At 38.0% G+C, this 22,397-nt stretch overlaps 1 protein-coding gene across 1 annotated transcript in view; it reads right to left on the bottom strand.

The window, feature by feature from the left end:
• Window positions 1-19,608: 19,608 nt before the first annotated feature.
• Window positions 19,609-22,397, bottom strand: part of LOC138815532 (intracellular hyaluronan-binding protein 4-like) — a 55,992-nt gene continuing 53,203 nt past the window's right edge. The window contains exon 5 of the transcript XR_011368348.1: window positions 19,609-19,790. The gene's annotated coding sequence lies outside the window, so the exon portion shown is untranslated. The remainder of the gene's footprint in view (window positions 19,791-22,397) is intronic.

The raw sequence follows: 22,397 nt of genomic DNA on the forward strand, positions 1-22,397 counted from the left end.
ATTTAGAATTGTAATATCCTCCTGAAGGAGAGAATCTTTAATTAGTATGTAGCGACCTTCTTTATCTCTTCTCATGAGTTTTAATTTGAAGTCTATTTTATCTGATTAGGATTGCAACTCCTGTCTGTTTATGAGAGCCGTTTGCTTTGTAGATTTTGTTCCAGCTTTTAACATTGAAAATGTGTTTGTTTTTACGGGCAAGATGTGACTCCTGAAGGCAGCAGATAGAAGTGTCTTGTTTTTTAAACCAACTAGACAGTCTATGTCGCTTAATTGGAGAGTTCAGTCCGTTATCGTTAAGAGATAGGACTGAGAGGTATTTGGGAGTTCCTGCCATGTTATCCACCTTCTTGGGGGCTGCAAAAACTCGGTTCTTCCTATGGTTCTTGGCTTCTTAGTTTGGGTGCGGTTTCTTGGCCTTTATTGTGGTTTTGTTGGTTTTCTATGTGTAGGACTTCTTTAAGAATCTTTTGTAGGGCTGGTTTGGTGGAGATGTATTGTTTCAATTTTTCTTTGCTATGGAAGGTTTTTATTTGGCCTTCAGTTATGAAGGAGAGTTTAGCTGGTTACAGTATTCTTGGTTGATAGTTGTTTGTTTTTAGGCATGGCATACGTCATTCCAGGCTCTTCTTGCTTTGATTGTCTATCCTGAGAATTCTGAGGTGATTCTAATTGGTTTCCCTTTGTAGGTGATTAACCTTTTCTCCCTGACAGCTTTAAGGATCTTTTCCTCTTTCTGAGTTGATTCTGTGTGGATTATAATGTGATGGTGGGATGTCCTATTGTGGTCTGTCCTATTTGGGGTTCTAAATGCTTCTTGTATCTGAATAGGCCTATCTTTTTGTATGTTTGAGAAGTTCTCTGCTAGGATCCTGTTAAAGAAATTCCCTAGATCATTAACTTCTGTTTCTACGTTCTCCTCTACACCCATTATCCTTAGATTAGGCTTTCTGATGGTGTCTTCCAAGTGTTGGATAGATCTATCATATTTCTAGGACTTGTCTTGGATGGTTGCATGTTCTTTCTCTATAATATCTAGGTATCTTCAATCCCCGAGATTTGATCTTCTGCATGGTCTAACCTGCTGTCAAGACTTTCTACTTTGTTTTTTATTTCTTTTCCTTCTAGTTGGTCAGCTTTTATCGCTTCAAATTCTTTGTTGAATTTTGTTTTAGATCTTATATGAACTTCTTTACTTCCTTAATTTGGTGTTCAGTATTTGTTCTCAAATCACTTAGTTGATTGGTTATGGTTTCCTTGGACTCCCATTCCTTCTGTTGGGTTCCATTCAGCATTCATTTTGTGGTCTCCCTAATTTCCTTCAGCTCTTTCTTAATGGATCCCATGAATGCCTTTAGTGATCTTTGTGTATTCTCATCCTGGTCTCTCAACTCCTGTTTTACTCTTTGGTTAGCTTCCTCCCGTTCATGCCATTCTTGTAGTTCTCTTTGAGTGTTCTCAGCCTGTTCATGCCATTCCTGCTTTTCTCTTTAAGTATTCTCAAGCTGCTCATGCAAATCCTGTATCAGTTTTTGAGTAGCTTCCTCACTCTCATGATATTCCTGTATAAACCTTTGGATTGCCTCCTCTCTCTCCCTCTCACACTCATAGAGTCCTTTGTAGGTTTTCAATCTTTTTCTGCATTGACCTATTGTTTGCATCCTCTCTCTCCCTATCACACTCATACAGAACCTTTTTTAGGTTTTCAATCTTTTCTCGCATTGACCTTTTGTTTGCCTCCTCTCTCTCCCTATCATGCTCATACAGAGTTCTTTGTATGTTCTCAATCTTTTCATTTATCATGTTTGCCAGCAGTTTTTGTAGAGCTATTTGGGAACTCTCCTCTGGATTATTCATTATCTGTTCTGTCCCCTGATTATCATGAGTGGGTGTGGAAATACCCGAACTTGCCATTTTTCTTGTGGTTTTCCGGCTTACTCTGCCCATTTGGGATGAAAGTAACACCAGTTTTGTGCTAGAACAGTAACTTAAGGCAAGCATCAACCAAAGTCTGAATTTGAACAGTCAATAGTCTGCAGATACAATCTAGTTCAACAGGTACCTCTATTCAACATCAAACAACTATATATTAATGGGCTATGAACCGCAAAGAAGAATTTGGTAAACCAGAAATTATTAGGGCTAGGGAGAGATGTTGTTACAAAATAGGAATAGAGTGATGTGGGAAGCTATAGGGAGAGTTAACTTAACTAAGTCCTAGTCTCAAAGCTGGAAATTGATTGGATAGGATGAAAGTAGAGAGAGAGAAAACAAGAAGAAAGAGAAAGAATAAAAAAGACCAGAAAAAATAGAAAAATAAAAATGAATAATATGCAGAATCGAGAACAAATTATTCAAAGAACGTGAATATAATGAGAGCAGGGGAGGGATATAAAGGAGATGTGAAATCTTAAAAAAATACTTAAAATATTATATAGGTATAAAGAGGTAGTACTGCTTTTAAGGAATTTAAGTCTCAGAAGTTTTGAATTGAGTAATAAATTTGTGGATTAAGTGTGTACACAATGAGGGGTAGCTTCTAATAATCAATTACGGGTTTATCTGAGGATGGGCAGAACAACAATTAAGTCCCATAAAGAAGAACAAAAGAGAGGAAAAGGTGAGAAGGATGAGGACGAAAGAAAAAAAAAGATCAGAAGTTCAGTGAAGCTAAGCAAAAAACAAAAAGAATTAAAAAAAAAAAAGAAAAAAAAAGAAAGAAAAACGCACACACGCATGTATCCCAAAAATAAAGATTATAAGGGGGAAAAATACTAGAAAAAAAATTTTTTCATAAAGAGGTAAAAATTAAAAATTAAAAAGTTTTAGAAAAGAAAAAAATTTTTGTAAAAGTATTAAAAAAAAAGAAGAGGAAAAGAAAAGTTATTTGATTTTTTTGGAAGGGTTGGGGAAAAATCCTGTATCTCCCTTGTGTTTGTAATCAGCCTCTGGTTGGAATCTCTGGTCTGCTTGTGGTCCTGTGGCTTGGTTGGTTTCTTAAGTCAGTTTTTTTGGACAGGCAGAAAAATGCTCTGCTTAACCCAGGATTTTGCGATCCTCCTCCCAGGTTAGTTCAATGGTAGGGAAATCTGCTTTGATTATCACAAAAGAGGGAGATGGCTTTTTCCTCAAGTTTGGAGATGCTGTGATGAGGCTAGGTTCTGGGTTGAGTTGAGCCCAGCCTGGAGCCACTCTCGCGGTTTCTTTTTACTGATGTCGAGGCTGCTAAAGGGAGGGGCAGCCTCTGGCTCTTATTACCCAGTGAAGAAAGCCACTACTAGGGCTGGTGCCTGAACTGAGTGACTTTTCCCTGGGTGGAGCTGAGTCTGGCAGGTCACACTGCCATTAAGTTCTTGTGACCTGCTAAATGACGCTAGTTTTATTCCAAGGCCTGAGTTGGAGCTAGCAGCTCTGCTGAGCTTTATCAGTATACAAGATGGGGGGGGGTGGCCTTCCCTCTTCTGCTCCCTGAGAAGGAGTGAGGATGTTAGGCTTCTACTCAAGCCGAGTCTTGGTTCCTGGGTTGTCTCTGGTCTGCGAACTGCAGCATGAAGATGTCTGCTCCTTGTCGGTTCTTGCTGGTGTTGAGTAAAATCCGCTCGCCTGCCGCATCTGGCTCTTTCGTCCCAGCCTCTCTCTGTTTCAGGTATGGAGGTACTGCCACTGCCGCCGCTGCCGCCGCTGCTGCCGCAGTGGCAGCTGCTTTCAAGACCTCCGATCTGTCTCCTGGCCTGGATTTTCCCTCTCTGGCCTAACTCTCTGTCCTCTGATGGCACACTTGGTATGATTCTCTGGCTTAGGACTGTTCACTGGAACTCTAAAACTGTTTTCTATGTGAGAGCTTGTTTTGCCTCCAGCTTCTCCTCCACCATCTTTCCGGAACTCCCAAATCTAACTTTATATGTTTTACAGTCCTGGGATATAATACATGAAGTGATGCTGAAATTTTCTGCTATCATTAGAAAAGATACCTTTCCACACAGTGAAATCCTCCATGATTTAACACTCATTAAGAAGTAAAATGTTTTATTCTGTGTCATTAGTAGAAAAATGATTGTTTTTTTGGCTCAAAATGGCAAATTTTTCTCAATGATTATGAACTATTTTGAACCTAATAAAGCGGTTTTGAATTTGAGTTCTTTTTTTTTCCTGCCAGTTCTTCTGGGACATGAACTAAGTGACTGGGTGCTGCCCTGTAGCTTTGGACCTCTTGGCTAGCATTCTACGGCTTGAGTCACAGCTACGGTTTTTTTTTTTTGCCAGTTGCTTTTTACTGGTTGAGATAAGAGATTCATGGAGTTTTTTGCACCATCTGGCGTCAAACCATAATCCTCCAATGTCAGCCTCTTGAGTGGCTTGGATTACAAGTGTGAACCATAAGTGTGAAACTTATGTTATGCTTTTTCATGGTAAATTTTCTCAAATGAGCCTAGAAAATGTATCAATTTGTGATTCTATGAATGAGTGAATTCATTTATTTCTTCTGTGAAGTAAGTCACAAATTAAATAAGATTAAAGAATTTTTATTTTCAGACCTGAGAACAAATTCAGGGCCTGGCAGTTGTCAGGCAAGTGCTCTTCCATTTAGCAAAATCCCCAATACCAAAATTAAGATTCCTAACATTCAATAACACAAGATTCAGAGACTCAGTGGAAACTAGTTTGTTGACCACTGAATAGAATGAAAACAAATCAGAAGATGAAAGGTCATGAAGGCTGGGAAAATGTAGGCTCCAATAAATAGCTCTGCACCTCTTCTCCCTGCTTCCTGTATTCACCTATTTTTAACCAGTCTTGGGTATTGAACTCAGGGTCTGGTCATTTTCCTGAGCTTCGTTTACTTAAGGCTAGCACTCTTCCACTTGAGCCACAATGTACTTCTAGCTTTTTCTGAGGAATCAAACTTACTGAGGAATCAAACTCAGGGCTTCATGGCTGCTAGGCAAGCAATCTCCCACCAAGCCACGTTCTCAGGCCTCACTTTTTGTTCTTGAGACAAGATATTCAACTACAACACAGGCTGGCCTATGTCCATGTTTTTAGTATTAATTGACTTAGGAGAATATGCAGGGTACAACTTGCCTGTATCAATGTCTGCCACCTAATTGTTTCTTGGTGTAGGCCTTTAAGTTGGGTAGTGTATGATTTCACTTCTTCAGTGTCACAGTGGGTAGAATACTAATAGAGATAGAAATATATTTTCTAAAAAAAGTCCTTAGTGATGTTTGAGGTCTAAAAATGTCATAGCATTAATTAAATCTTAACAAATGTAATTGGCATTACAAAGGTAATATATGGAGGATTTATGGTTACTTTTGACTGATTGATTTAGAATGATCCCTTACCTATGGAGGAAGTCACATTCCAGAGACCCTTGACATAGATGATAATCCTAGAAATAGCAATAAGTGAAGTCTAATTATCACAAGAAACTGCATTTATTTTTTGTGCTGGTCCTAGGGCATTAATCAAGGCCTAAATACTGTCCCAGATTTGTTTTTAATTTTAACTAAGACTATTACCTGATGAGTTTAGCACATAAGAACAAATATACTCATGAAGGTGAGATATAAAGACCTCTGATTGAGCCCTGCTTGGCCTAGAAAATGAATGGGACACTTCTCTCCCGAAAAGAGATGGAAGTGGTTCTGTACTTCAAGGGGTAGATCAACAGCCTTGAGAGAAGAAGCAAAAGCATCTTGCCAATTCACAGTGTTCAAGTCTAAGTATTGTTATATGTGCACCAGAGTGTGTGTATAACACACATACACACACACAGACACACACAGACACACACAGACACACACACACACACACACACACACACAAACAAAGAAAAAAAGAAAAGGAAAAAAAACCCTAATAAGGTAATTAAGACACCTAATGTGATAAAGAGGAGAGAGCTTGAGGATTAATTTTTGTATTATTAGATTATTAAGCCACAATCTACAGGTGATTTAAAGTATACATATATAGCTAGGACACCAGAGTTTCATTCTTGTTAATGTGTGTTTGTATGCATGTGTGAGCTCATATACCCCATACTAGTGCTTGAATTCAAGCCCTTATTCACTTCATTAGCTTTTTCTCTCAAGGATGATGCTTCCCCACTAAAGCTACATCTCCAATCTGGCATGCCTGTAACTCTAGCTACTTAAGAGTCTGAGACATGGGAGATTGTAGTTTCAAGCTCCATAAAGTAGAAAAGTCTGTAAGATTCTATCTCCAATTAAACAGAAAAAATAATGAGTCCAGAGGCCTGTCTCAGTAATTTTTCTGAGGTAACCTTTAGTCAGTCCTTCCTTACATTTCTCAGTGCTTATGTAACATACGGAGTCATATAGCTACAAAATATACTCAACCTTTAGACACATATGAGCATGCATATATTTTCATAATATGTACATCAAGAGAAAATATACATGTTTTTGTTTCTATGATCAGTCCACACATCTCCTAGAAGGTGGTGAGTTCATCTTGCACCCATTGCTGTGCATATGGTATTACTCTAGAAAGACGAAATAGTAGAAAGAGGCAGCATATGTACCACATAATTATCAGAATATCTTTCTTGTTGTAGGACTCTAGGTGTGCACACATGCACTGTGTACATATATTAAACTCATTTACTTGCACTGTTTGACAAGTGTTAGACAGCTGGCCCTGTTTTTAGCAGTTACTTTGAACGAATATCATGGGTTCCCTAAGTTGTGTTAGAATGCAGTGCTAGACTCTGAAAACATTAAGGATGGAATAGGAGAAACCCTAGGTCACCTTGGCATAAGCTGAAATTTTCTTTTCATTTTTTTTCACTTTGACAGATTTATTCATTTTAAATTTGTTTTAAAAGTATTCACGTTAATTCTTTGAATATAAGCTATTCAGTTTTATTATTTTATTGTGAACATATTGTACAGAGGGGTTACAATTATATGGGCAAGAAAATGAGTACATTTCTCATCAAGCATTGCAGCCTCCTCCTTTGTTTACCCTTCACATCCCTTCCCTGCTTCCCCCGTCCCTCCCACGCAATCGTTCCCCCCCCAGCAAAGTTGTAAAGCTCGTTTTCTATATGACAACTTGTACTTATTGTTGCAACGGATCCACCTGTATCCTTAAATGACTTGTTTTTCCCCTTCTCCTCCACAAATTATACCATCATCAAATATAGTGAAAGCAGGGGTTATACTGTGGGGGAGGGACATACAAAGCACCAAAGAAATAATCTTATAAATGCATTAGAAACAAATGCATGAAAGAAAAAAACATTTAATTACATATCTAAGGGTTCATTTTCCTAACATCACATTATCTGAACCTTTTCTGCTTGACTAATACATATACTAAATATTGCAAATGAGGAAAACCATGGGACCTATATTTCTTTGGGCTTGGCTTACTTCACTTAATATAATTTTGTTCAAGTCGTTTCATTTCCTAACAAATGGGGCAATGTTATTCTTTCTGATGGAGGCAGAGAATTCCATTGTGTATATATACCACATTATCTTGATCCATTCATTTACTGAGAGGCATCTGGGTTGGTTCCATATCTTAGCTATGGTAAATAATGCTGCAATAAACATAGTTGTGCTGGTAGCTTTAGTGTGGTCTTGTTTGTAAATATTTGGGTAAAGGCCCAAAAGTGGGATTGCTGGGTCATAGGGGAGTTCTATGTGAAGTCTTTTGAGGAACCTCCATACTGCTTTCCAAAGTGAACAAGTTTACACTCCCACCAACAATGAAGTAAGGTTCCCTTCTGTCCACATCCCCTCCAGCATCTCCGAAAGTTTCTTAATAAAGACCCAGAAACACAACAAAGCAAAGAAAGGTTGGACAAATGGGATTGCATGAAATTGCAGAGCTTCTGCATGGCAAAGGACATAGCTAGAAAGAGCAAGATAAAGCCCACGGATTGGGAGAATATCTTCACTAGCTGTACAACGGACAATGGTCTCATATCTAAAATATATCTTGAACTCAAAAAAATTAAATATCACAACAAGAAATCTTCAAAGAAACAACTGCCCAATAAACAAGTGGGATAAAGACTTAAACAGAAACTTCTCTGAAGAGGATAGAAAGATGGCCAATAGACACATGAAGAAATGCTCAACCTCCCTAGCCATAAAAGAAATGCAAATCCAAACAACATTGAGATACCACCTCACTCCAGTTAGAATGGCTAAAACCAAGAACTTTAATAACAACAGATGCTGGAGTAGATGTCGACAGAAGGGAACCTTACTACATTGTTGGTGGGAGTGTAAACTTGTTCAACCACTTTGGAAAGCAGTATGGGGGTTCCGCCACATAGAGCTCCCCTATTTCCCAGCAATCCCACTTTTGGGCATTTACCCAAATGCTGACACACAAGACCACACTAAAGCTACCAGCACGACTATGTTTATTGCAGCATTATTTACTATGGGTAAGATATGCAACCAACCCAGCTGCCTGTCAGTAGATGAGTGGATCAAGAAAATGTGGTATATATACACAGTGGAATTCTCTGTCTCCGTTAGAAAGAATGGCATTGCCGCATTTGTTAGGAAATGGAAAGGCTTGGACAAATTATATTAAGTGAAGTAAGCCAAGCCCAAAGGAACATAGGTCCCATGGTTTCCATTCTTTGCAATATCTATTATATGACTGAGTCAAGCAGAAAAGTTCAGATAAGGTGATGTTAGGGAAATGAACCCTAAGATATGTATTCAAATGTTTTTTTTCTTTTTCATGTGATTGTTTCTAATACATTTATAAGATTATTTCTTTGTTGCTTTATATGTCCTTCCCCCACAGTATAAACCCTGCTTTCACTGTATTTCATGTCGGTATATTTTGTGGAGGGGAAGGGGAAAAACAAATCGTTTTAATAGGGATACAGGTGGACCCATTGCAGCAATGAGATGTACAAGTCATTATGTCGAAAACGAAACTTACAAATTTGGTGGGCGGGAGGTGGCGGGGAGGATTGGGTGGGGGGCATGGGGAAGGATGGGAAAGGATGTGAAAGGGAAACAAAGGAGGAGGCTACAATGCTTGATAAGAAATGTACTCATTATCACACACATAAAAAAAAGAATGCAGTGTTAGAATGCCTCTCATACATACCTACATACCTGGAAGAACTAGTACTTCCTTCTTGATTGTGAATGGGACTTTTTTTGCCCGTTGTGGGGATTGAACTCACAGTTGAGCACTGTCCCTTAATTTCTTTTTTTTTTTTTTTTTGCTCAAGTTTAGTGTTCTACCGCTTTTGCCGCCTTTTCTGTTTAGGTGGTACTGATGAATCAAACCCAGGGCTTCATGCATGCTAGGCAAGCATTCTACCACTAAGCTAAAATTCCAGCTGAGAAGGGGATCTTGATAATTGTTCCCTATGCAACCTTGAACTCTGCTTTCCAAGTAACTATTTTATATGTTTGAGACACTACACTAATTTTAATTTTTAAATTTTTATATATTTCATTTTCCCCCTTTTTATTGGTAGTTCTGTGCCTAAAAGTGGTTCATCCCATATATAAGAACTGTGTTTAAGGGAAAATTGGTTTCAAGAATTATTCTGGGGTATTTTTGTTTCTGTTTTGTGCTGTAATGAAAGATTTATTCCTGGATGGTAGAAATCTCTCATGGTGGGTAGTGAGTAAGCTGTGGAGCATTGATGGGGTGATGTGTGTTACTTGTTTTGTCCTTTTAGATTTTCATTTAGATGTGTTATTCCTCAAAGTAATTCCTTTACTATAGCAAGATTGTCCTTTTATTTTTGAGACATATTTTAGCCCAGGCTGATCTTGAACCCATGATGTTCTAGTTCAACTTCTTGAGTGGTAGGATTCCAAATGAGTAGCATCACACATAGCATGGATGCTCTGTAATTAGTACACACTTCTACTCAACTGCCAGTAGTTTGATGCCATGCCCAGTGTTTACAAAGTATTGTTCTATATTGGAAGATATCTGTAGAAAAAATATCCTGCTCTAGATAAGTGAGTTATTTAGAAGCGCAGTGAGATGCATAGTAAACTAATTACACCATTTTCCAGGGCAGGACAAGAAGACTGTTAGGAAGTACACAGGTAAAGAATAGTGTGAAATATTATCTTGGGCTTTGAGTACAGTGATACAGAAGAGGACTTATACAGGTAGAGTCCTGTGAGGATTCTGGAAGTGGAACAGGTGTTTTCTAGGTAGATCAAATGTGAGGATGTCCAAGAGGAGGGACCAGAATTTTCTGAACCTTGGGGGGCATAGCAGAAGAGTACTGGATGGATAGAAGCAGAGTGGAAAACAGAATACTCTTTGGGTGTTTGTATGTGTACTAATTTGTTGATGGCACAAAGCCTTAACCCCTGCCAGCAGCAGAGGAAGCTGCCCAGCTCAATCCCATGTGTGTGCTGGAGTGTGTGAGGCTACTGAGGGAGGAAGATGTGGAAACTCAGTCCACACTTGAGCCTGGGTCATTCTATAAATTCACTGTGGAAGAGTGTACCTAGATTTGTCACATATGAAATTAAACTTGTTAGGGAAGAACTGAACTGACAGCCCTTTTAATAATACTTATGTTGTGCATAGGTTCTTGTAGGTTTTTCCTGGGCAACAGCCCAGAAAACTAGCTCTGCTAGTTATGCCTCCCATATAAACTGGAATGACAGATTCATGCCATTACACCTAGCCAATACTGATTGAGATGGTTACTTGGTTAAAAAGTATTTCCTTGAATGGTCTTGCACCATAATACTCTCATTGTGTCTTTACAATACCACTAAAGAAAAGTTTAATGAATGTCTCCTTGTCCTCAAGTTAATCATGATTCTACCAAGGATTTGCGTTCTCAAAGCAGGATGACACCTCATAGAGAGAAGTGTTATGTCAGGACAAAAGTACCACCAATGACTAATCAGCAGGCAGTTAGAAAGAATATGAGCCTGGCTCTCTTGGCTGGGAGATCTTGTTCTTTGTAACAGAATTAGGCTTTACTTTTCTTTTTTTAAGGTCCGTTAGCAAAAGATCAATACAAAAATAAATAATTTGCATTGAGCCTCCTATATAGAAGATTCTAATGACAATATCTCCTCATGGGTTTTGAGAACCCAGTCTTTGATGTGACAAGCTTGGTGGGCTTGGAGAATTGTTTTCTGTACTTACAAAAGCAGAATCTGTTTCCCATGTTCCCTTGTAAGACTGTTACACTTGTATGTGATTTTAGAAGACAAAAATATGTTTGAAATACTAACTTTCGCAGCCAGTTGATTTACCAGTTTCTATTTTGGCTTCTTTTTTCAATGTTATGATAATTTCTTAGTAAGCAAGTGTATAACAATGGTACCCAAGGAACTTGAAATACAATAATAATTTTCCACTCCCTACTTTATAATTGTATTCTTTCACTATCTTATATTCAATCAACAATTATCTGATAGCCTTCAATGGCTTTGTCAAAGACCCCAGTACCTTAATCTTTGCCAAGTCTGTGTCAGCTCCATTCTTCATGTTACCTGACTTTGCTGTGGCAGGTGGCTCCCAGTTATCTCATCTCCTTTCCCTGCTCAAACTTTTTGGCTATTTCTTCCCTTATCACCCCAGATTCTTTGTCCTGGTTAAGAGGTCTTCTGGCACATTTGGACATGTTGGAGGCTTCCTTGATTTCTCACTTCCCTCCATCTGCACTCACACCAGCAATCTTTCTGGCCACGTGGCATTAAATGATAATTGCAGGTTGCCAGATTCCCATTGTGTATTCCCTGCCAGGTCTTTCCCTTCTAATTCACACCATACATTAAGATGGGTGAAATGTTTTCATTTGCAAGTAAATGGATAGAAATGGAGACTATCAGGCTGAGTGAAGTAAACAGGTTAAGAAGGATAAAGGTCACATGTTTTCTATAATATGTAAATGCACAATCTAAAATATAAGCATGTGTAAACACATAGAGAATCATATATAAATACATGTATAGAATCTGTCTGTACGTTTAGGAATTTTTAAGAGGATTAGTAGGATTGGGGAAGGATAAATAAATTTATTTGTCATCTGTGCATGGCAATGTTGACAAAAGGAAACTCACCGAAATCTATTGAATATTGATGAGTAGGCTAGTTGGGGAAAGGGAGACTGAGGTCATCAATATCATTAAGATTACTCAATAAGAGTTTGTAAACTTTTATGGTGAAATCTCTTAAATACTATTTTCATGCAATTTAAATAAAATGAGAGATAGGAATGCAAAACAGCTACTATCATAGGTGCGTGTTTTAATGGAAGTGAGAAGGACAAACAGAATACAAAAGTAGGCAAACATGTTCAAAATATATAGTTTTTAAATAGGTGTGAAAAATAAACAACACGGCATGTTGACATTGACTTGAGAAAGGCTGAAGATGTGTGAGAGTGATGGAGAGATGAGTCTCATAAAGATACATTGTTTGAATATACAAAAATGTCATAATCAAATCCCTTGGAAAAAGTGAGAAAAAATTACTACAGATATATGTGCTATTTTTCTTATCTCATACGCTAGTAAGTCTTTTTTAATTTTTAAAGTAACAGACTTTAGTTGTATATAACTGTCATAATTGAAATCTAGGGTTTAAATTATTCTCCCCACTCTATCTGCACAATCATATATGCCGTTCCCAAAAGAATACCATTGCCAGATATATATTGCCAGAACCTTTCCCATGCATATACAAACATCAAGTGTCCATGAGTATAACATACTCACATAAGATTTTACCGATTATATCATATATAGGTTTCTTCTCACTTGACCGAGCAACCTGCGGTGTTCACTATATATGAAACATTGTACTTAATTAATCAGCCTGTACATGATCAGTGGAAATTTCAATGGTTTTAAATTATTTTAGACACATCTCATTACTGCTAATGTCTTTCCACTAGTGAAGTGTAAGAATATCATTAGAGCATAAGGAAAGTGGCTATAGTTTCCCATTCCCTACCCTTCCCCACCATTCTAATTTGTGATAGAGACTGCCAAAGAAGTATGGCTATAAATTCTTTTTAAAAATGTAGGACATTCTGCCAAGGAAATAGTCCCCTTTAAGAAAATGTGAAATTCAGTGGGACTTAACATTTGTGAACATTAAATGTTGACACATGACTGAGTTTTCTAATACATAATTAACTTTGTGTGTGTGTGTGTGTGTGTGTGTGTGTGTGTGTGTGTGTGTTTTCTGAACCTGAGAGTGAATTCAGAGCCTGAGTGCTGTCCTGGAGACTTTGTACTTGAACCACAGCTCCATTTCCTATTTGTGGTGTTTCATTTGAGATTAGTGTCTCAGAGACTTTTCTGCTTGTTCTGACATGGATCCTCACAACTCAGGCTCCTGAGTAATTAGGATTACAAGCTTGAGCCACAGATGGCTGGTCATTATAATCCTCTGGTTCTCAGAATGACACTTCTCTATTTTTTGCTGTTAAAACTGGCAGTTGGCACTTCATTGGCCTGGTTAGGGTAGGAGCATCTTCAGGGATTGTGGTCGCGGCCTTAGAATTGAATGTAAGTAATACCTTCCCCAGTAGCTAACATCCGTTCTCATCACTGTCTAAATAAAATTTATAAATTGAGAAATTGGCTTTCAAACTTGAATTTCTATTAGACATATTGTCTTATTATTAGACAAATAATGGACTCCATTATATTTTCATGTTTTTATACTACATATTTTGATAATATTCACTTTCATTACCCTCTTTTGCCTGTCTCTTCCCAGGTTTTTACATTTTCCCTCTCTCTCCCTCCATCTCTTACCCTCCCTCTCTACGTCTCTCCCCTCCCTCTCTTTCTCTCTCATTCTCTGTCTGCCTCTCTGCTAGTATTTGCTTTTCACTTTTTGCCTTCATTCCACCTTTTAAACAAAGCCTCAAGTTCTAGCTTTCTCCTGGTTAATTGGAATTAAGATTTTTAGCCAGGCATCGGTGGCTCTTGAACGTAATACTAGCTACTCAATTTGCTGAGATCTAAGGATCCGGCTTCAAAGCCAGCCCAGACAGGCAATTCCATGAGACTCTCATTTCTAATTAATCACCAGAAAAGCAGAAATAGCTTTGTGGCTCAAGTGGAAGAGTCCTTGCCATGAGCTGAAGAGATGGTGGGTAGTGCCCAGGCCCACAATTGAAACCCCATGACCGACCAAAAAGATAAATAAAACAATTCCTTAGATTTTTCTGTCAAACCATGGTCATAAATTAAATGTATTCATGTAGATAATATAGGAATTTAATGTTGTTGGCTTATTAACAACTATTTAAATTATTTTTGACAAATATAATGAACCATGCTTTATGAATCTCATCTTATTCTGAAATACTACAAAAATAGTAGAGTTTTCGGACCCTTCCTAACCTAATAGGAAGCCCTATTCTATATCAGAAGTATATATCAACCATTTCTTTCTCCTGTGTTCACCTTAATTTACATCTATTCCTTTATTATTTTTATTTGTTAATTATCTTTAAGTAGTTGTAGAAAAGAGGTGCCATGTGACAAAGCAGTTTATGAATACAGTGTCTATTAATCCATGCCACCCCTATAACATTCCCACCCCCCTCTGACACACCCCTTCCCTTATTTTTCGTAGTTTTGTAGTATATGAAATGAATTCCTTTTTAGAAAATTAATTTAGTTTATAGTTATGATAAAGAGGTAGTGTAGAGGGAATACAATTGCATGAGTCAGAAGAGAACATTTCCTTTCATGAAGCATCTTCTGTTTACTCACTCTCTCCCAATGAGCTCAACTACATTCTGCCCCTTCCTCCCTTCATTTATCTACCTTTTCCCTACCCTCTTCTTTGAGGTAGCCAATTTCTGCTAATATTCTCAGGCTTTGACCTAGTCTTTCTAAAGGTTATAGAATTTGGGCAACATTGGCAGCAGTGATGGTGCAGCAGGAAAGCTCCCACAATGAAGCCCACAATCACATGCAAGGTAAGGTGTATGGAGAAGGGCGGACAGGACACAGCACACCAGAAGTACTGGACCCTCTTCTTCAGATAAATGTCCCTCTGAGGCCCAGGAGCTCATGTGCTCATAAGCATACTGCTATTCTTCCCTCATGGCCAGCCAGCACAACAGCACAGCAGCACTGTACATGCTGGTGTTTGAGTCCCCAAAGAAGGCAGAAGTGTATGTGATGTCTGGCTAGGGTTTTGTTTGATGGACCCCACTTCTCCACAGCCCTGAAGTGTTCCCGTTTGGGTTCCTGGAAACAGTTACACTCCTGGCTCCATCCGCTTTGGGCACTGACCCTATGGAAAGAGAGAACTCCTGGGAATCTTGATTTTACTTCCTACCCTCCACAGACGGTGTGAGCTGCACCAACATCCTGGTGGAGGACTCCTGGTGGAGGAAGCCCACAGCTTCCAAGGCAAGTGGACATGCTTATGGCCCAGGCAGCGCTGCAGTTTCTCTATTGGAAAAACAAAAGCTGGACTGTGGTCTTCATCATGTATGCACAGAAGCATCATCCATCAAGCACGGGTCAGCCTCTGTATAATCCCTGCTCCACTTCATCTGGTTTCTGCTGCTGACCATGGATGGTGGCAAACTGACCATATTCATGTTGTTGTGCTAGCAGTGCCAGCCCTCCCTATGCAGGCACCCAATTCATGACAAGTACCTTGACAGGACAGGACAGAATAGGACAATTCTACCTCAGGGTGTATCCCAAGCTTTTGTCTTCCTATGGAGGTGCTCAACCACCTCCTGGCCTCCCTTACTCGTCACCTAAAATGTTCTTTCTTACTTATGCTCTATGTATTAAAAACTTATTCAAAGACAAGTTAACTGTTCATGGCTTTCATACTCACTGCTCTAAATCCTGAGATGTCTACAGTATGTCATTCTGCTTTGAGTAAAAACCCTCCAAATGGATTTTATGGAAGCTTCCAACTGTTATACAAAAAACAAAGACTGAGTAAATGAAGAATCAAGTACTTAATGATTAGACAACTCAATGTCCTGAAAAAAATTGCCCTTCATTGCTCAGGACATGGAATATAATTCCAGACAAAATTCAGCCAGGTATATTTTTAAAGAACCTTTAATAGGGCAACTACTCTTTCTTCACTTTCTAAAGAAGTATTTTGTAGAATCAAAATGATCTCTTCAAAGTTTTAGGAAAAATCAATAATAAATTTATTAATTCCTAGAGTTTTCTTGATTGGAATGCATTTAAATGTAAAATAATGAAATATGCATAGATTCCATTTGTCTCTTTATTCCTTAAGTAGGCTTGATAAGTTTCATCTTTGAATAAATCATCTGAAGTTATTGATTACTTCACTTTTTAATTTTACAACTGTAGGATTTCTGATAAAGTACTCATTTGTTTTGGTTATTGGCAACTGGTTTCTTCTCTGCTTTGTTATTATGTATTTTGATCAGTCTTTTTAAATATATGTCCATTTATTGATCTATTCAGACACAGCTTCTATTTTCATTGATTTGTCTCTGCTGTGTTCAAAAGCAGGGTTTTTAAGCCACTTAACAAAATGATTCTTAAATATCCATAGAGGAGCAAAAGAAGAATAGAAGAGAATAGAGGAATAAAAGAGTATCAGTTTAAGCTTGAAATCCTAGCTACTCAGTAGGCAAAGAGCTGAGGATTTTGTTTCAAAGCCAGCCATGGGAGCAAAACCTGTGAGACTCCTATCTCCAAGTAAAAACCCAAAATGCTGGAAATGGAGTTTGTGGCTCAAGTAGCAGAGCCCTAGGCTAGAATTATTGATGTGAATTCCCAGTGTCCTGGTAAATTGTGCTTTTTTTAGCAGTATAAATGTGTACAGTTTTTAAGCCCTTAATATAACCCACTTCATGTAGTATAAAGTTACACATGCTCTGATAAGTCTGTATGGTAATCACTGAAATTTAAAATTCGGTCTTCCCGAATTTTTCAGTTTTCATATGGTCATTTCTCATTTAGAAACAAATTATTTCAGATTTTATTTAAAGTCTGAGACTGGGACTTGTATTTGGTGTTTGATGCTGTTGCTCTTCAGCTAGTACTATATCAACTAAGCTATGCGTGTAACTCATAATTTCAGATTTTTCCAAATGCCAGAGAAGGTAATAGTGATAATGCTATTAAGTCCTTCACCCATCTAGATACCCACATTTGGTTTGTTTGGGTTCCTAGTTTATCAGTATATTTATATGTCATAACTTTTGGTTTTGATTTTGTGCTGTTCCTGGAGCTTGAAATCAGTACCTTGCCCTCTCCTTGAAACTGGACATTGTTAGCACACATAATTATCCTAGCTACTCAGAGAGCTGATATCTGTGAATCCAGGTTTTAATCCAGCCCAAGAAGGAAAGATGAGTTTTTTTAATCTCTAAGTAATCTCCCAAATGAATTTGGAAGGGAATCTGTGGTTCAAGGGCAAAACACCGCCCTTGAGGGAAAACACGTGAGTGAGAAGGTAAGGTCCCGAGTTTAAACCCCAATATCAGCATTCAACAACGTTGTTTTCCTTGAGCTTGATATTAAATTGCTCAGAAAATAATCAGCATTGTAGTAATGTTTAGCACTACTATTACAAACATCAGTTATATTTATTGATGTTATTCCATTATTTTCCTAAATTTTACTTACACATTAATATCCAGTAATGGAAAGACATGATTACTGTTTCACAAGTATTTATGGCACTTGAATATATGGATGAGAGGGGCATACAAGGAGTTTGGATTGAAAATAGATATTTACAAGCTCTTCACATGAGTAAATGATAGCTGAAGAAGCTGTGAGCATGTATGAAATAAGCTAAAGAAACCAGAAAGGAAAGACAAGGCATGATTCCGGAAAGCAAACAATTTTGGAAGGATAGAACACAAGGAAAGTATGTAGCTTTTGGTAAGAACTTTGTAACCCACCTACAAAGTGAGCACATTTGATTCCTTATTTCTAGTAGAAGGCATTTCAGTTAACTTTATTTTACAAAGTTAAACATGATTAACATTTAATTTTAACTGATCTCTCAGTTAAGCAATTAGTCTAGCCAGGCGCCAGTAGCTCATGCCTATAATTCTACCTATTCAGAGGGCTGAGATCTCCAGATCCTAGTTCAAAGCCAGGTTGGACAAGAAAGTCAGTGAGACACTTCTCTTCAATTAACCAGGAGAAAATTACAAGTGTCACTGTGGCTCAACATGGCAGCACTATTCTTGAGTAATAAATCTCAGAATTTGAACCCAGGCCCTGAGTTCAAGATCTCTGAAATTATTCTTAAAATAACTTGTTCTTAGTAATTATTTAACTTGTCTAGAAGAATGTTTTAAACTTTGGGATTTTTTATTTCATGTTGACAGCATGGTTTTTTAAGATATGCAGAGAAAAAATATTTATAGTCAGAATTGGTTTGGTTTCCTTTGTATTATAGATTGCTTCTACACCCAAAGATCAGGTGGAAAGCAGATGGCCAAATCCTGGCTCTTGGCAATGGAAATGGATTTGTGTTTCTATTATCAAAGAAACAAACTTATGAAATGATAGTCTTTATATATAACACCTTAATAGTAACTTTAAAATTATCATTACTATTATTATTAATATTATTAGTTTTTGTTAGTTGTGGGGCTTGAACTGTGGGTCTGCACGTTGTCCCTGAGCTCTTGAGCTCATGGCTAGTGCTCTACCACTTGAACAAGATTACACTTCACATTTTCTGAACGTTTAATTGGAGATAAGAGTCTCATGGACCCATAGTTCTCAGCGTCCCAAATAGCTAGGATTACAAGTGTGAGCCACTGGCTCCTAACAGTAAGATTATTTGGAAAAAGACAAAAACCCATGATTGTACCTTTACAATATCACAATCTGACAATTGTATCTGTAACGATAGTTGTATGAAGTAACCATAGGCAGCAATCAGTTGTAGATCTCACCATGTCCTGTCCAATGCTAGATATTATTTCATTAATTTATTTTACTTTTTCCTAACAAAGTTCATTATGAATGTCCAACAACACAATTTGCTATTGAGCACAAAGAACTCTTCAGCATATTTATTCCAACAAACAGCATTTTGCACTTGTTCTTTAAAAAAAAAAACTTTGCCAGTCCTAGGGCTTGAAATCATGGCCTGGGCAATCTCTCTGAGCTTCTTTTGCTCAAGGCTAGCACACTACCAATTGAGCCACAGCACCACTTCCAGTTTTTCTGTTTATGTCATACTGAGGAATCAAATCAAGTGCTTCATGCAGGCTAGGCAACCATTCTAAAATTAACCACATTCCCAGTCATTGGGAATTATTTTGTTGTTGTTGTTTTAAGATAGGGTTTTTCTATGTGTCCTTCTGTTGACCTAAAACTTGGGGTGGTCTCAAGCTAACTTCTAAATTAGCCTCTCTATTTAAATGATTTATTGTTTCCCATCCCCTCCACAAACTATATCAACATCAAATACAGTGAAAACAGCGGTTATAACTTTGGCCGGGGGGTGGTGGCAGGGGGCGGGGAGCAATGGGAGGGATGGGAAATGGGAAGGGATGGGAAGGGGAAACAAAGGAAGCGGCAACAATGCTTGATAAGAAATATACAAATTATCTTGTCCATTTAATTGTAACTCCTCTATATTGTATTTTCACAATAAAAAAAATCAGCCTCTCAATTTCAGAGATATCAGACATTCACCAACATATTCAGCTCAGGATTCTTTGTAAGAGAATTCTTTCAGAAATAAAGTTATTCTGTCTTCCTTGGACTGGATGTCTTTTTGCATTCGGCACTGGTAATCACATTTCTTGTACTGGTGTGTTTCTCCTGCTAGATCAATAGAAATATTTCAGGCTCCCAACTGGAAACGGAGCTGTGTCACCAGCAACATCACAATCTTGTGAAAAGTAGCAGCTGGCATCATGTGTATGGCAGCCAGCTGGACCTCAACTATCTGATATCTTTGTTCTCCAACAATTCAATCATTTCTATGCACAGTCTGAAAACAGTCATAAGTATTTTTTTATTTATTCCATCCTCTTCCCAGCTACTTGCCATTCTGAGCTATGTATATTTTAAATTCTGTTAAACATTAATTACTATTTCCTGCCACTTTCAAAAGTAACATATATGTCTTAATTTAAAATTCATTCAAACATGACAAAAACGTTAACATAGTTGCTGTACACCATTGGTTCATGTTTTAACTCTTAGCTACTGTAGAGGCCAAAAATGGAGGATCCTGGTTTAAAGCGGCCTATGCAAAATAATCTGCAATATTTCTCCAATTAAGAAACTAAAATCTGGGTTGGGAAGGTGGCTCAGTGGTAGAGCACTTTCCTTGCATGCATGAGGCCCTGGGTTCGATTCCTCAGCACCACATAAGCAAAAAGAAAGAAGCCAGAAGTGGTGCTGTGGCACACGTTGTAGAGAGCTAGTCTTGAGCTGAAGAGGTGAGAGTGTCCAGGCCCAGAATTCAGGCCCCACTACCGGACCCCCCAAAAAAGAAAGAAAGAAAGAAAGAAAGAAAGAAAGAAAGAAAGAAAGAAAGAAAGAAAGAAAGAAAGAAAGAAAGAAAGAAAGAAAGAAAGAAAGAAAGAAAGAAAGAAACCAAAATCTAAGCTGGTGCCGGTGACTCAATCCTGTAACCCTTGCTACTCAGGAGGCTGAGATCTGAGGATCACAATTAAAGCTAGCCTGAACAGGAAAGTCTGCGAGACTATCCAATAAACCACTACAAAACTGGAAGTGGCACTGTGGCTCAAGCAGTAGAGTGCTCGCCCTTGAGCTGAAGAGCTGAGAGATAGCACCCAAGACCAGAGTTCAAGCCCATGACCCACAAATAAAAAGAAAGAAATCAAAATCCAGAAGTGGAAATGTGGCTTAAGTAGTAGAATGGCAGCTTTGAGCAAAAAGACTAAGTAAGAGTAATATGTGTAATTCAGACTCCATTATTTACTCATGGAACACACACACACACACACACACACACACACACACACACACACACACACACACACACACACACAATCTACATTCTCTTAGACTTCCATTCTTGAGCAGTATTCCATGCCATTAACTTAATGCATATTTTCTCCAAATCCTTATGGTAGGGAATAAAGTACTTTTGTACATATGATAATGCAACTTTTGAATTTTTGGTTTTGAACTTTTTTTGTACTTATGTGAGAAAACAGCATTTTTTGAACACTAAATAGAAATCACTGTTGTTGGTAAATAGGTGGGTGACAGATTGACAGATGCAGATAATACCACTTGAAAATTTTCTTCTCTAAATTTAAATATATAATATATAATACATATACACACATATGTATGTATTTAAAATTTGTGCCAAGATTTTATTTCCATTATAATGATCTATTTGTTCCATTATATAAATTTAACATATTGTATATTTCACAGGAGATTAATATTTATAAAATTTTCTTTTTTTGCGAGACTAAGTCCTACAGTGTAGACCAGACTTACCTCAAATCTTTATTCTTCTCTGTTTCAGGTTCCTGAGTAATGGCTGGAATTACCATGTGGTAGCATAGTACCATATCCACCTATATTATTTATATTTTGTATACTTGAAAATTAGTGTGAACAGCTTTAAGCCATAGTATCATCATGAATTTGAATGAATTTTATTCTGAGTGAATTCAAGTATGTTAGACATACCTGTAATCCCAGTACCCAGGAGGATTTAAGTTAAAGAGCAGCCTGAGCTACCCAGCAAGTCCTTGTCCACAAAGCCAACAATTTGTGTGTGTGTGTGTGTGTGTGTGTGTGTGTGTGTGTGTGTGTGTGTGTGTGTGTGTGTGTGTGTGCGGGCCCTAGGGCTTGAACTCAGGGCCTGGGCACTGTTCCTGAGGTTTATGCTCAAGTCTAGCACTCTACCACTTGAACCAAAGATCCACCTCCAGCCTTTTTAGAAGTCATTGGAGATGAGTCTCATCCACTTTCTGTCCAGGCTGACTTAGAAACAAGATCCTCAGGTGTCAGCCTCTTTTTTAAGTAGGATTACAGGTGTGAGCCTGTAGTAGTTGTTGTATAACTGTTAAGTAATATGGTAAACATCATGCCATTTTATACCCCCCCCAGCAGGGTTTGAGTGTTGCACACACAACTAACACACAACCTGCTCCATGTTTGATGACATCCAGGTCTCATAATCCTGTGAGATAAGTATTGTTATGCTCACTTTACCTATGAAGAATTTGAAGTCCAGAGACTTTAGTTAACTTTCCATCCCCAGCTAGTATACAGTGCAGCCTGTATTCAAATTCAACTATGGTTTTTTTTTTAAATTTCAGAAATCATGGCGTCAGCATGTGTTCTAGTCAACATGTATTCTAGCTTGTACTGCTCTTTACAGGTACTGTTCTCTGCCTGATAGATTAAATTTCTCCTGTATGTATGACTTATTCC

This window comes from Dipodomys merriami, unplaced genomic scaffold, assembly GCF_024711535.1.
Source record: "Dipodomys merriami isolate MVZ:Mamm:240054 unplaced genomic scaffold, mDipMer1.0.p SCAF_648, whole genome shotgun sequence".
Lineage (NCBI taxonomy): Eukaryota > Metazoa > Chordata > Mammalia > Rodentia > Heteromyidae > Dipodomys > Dipodomys merriami.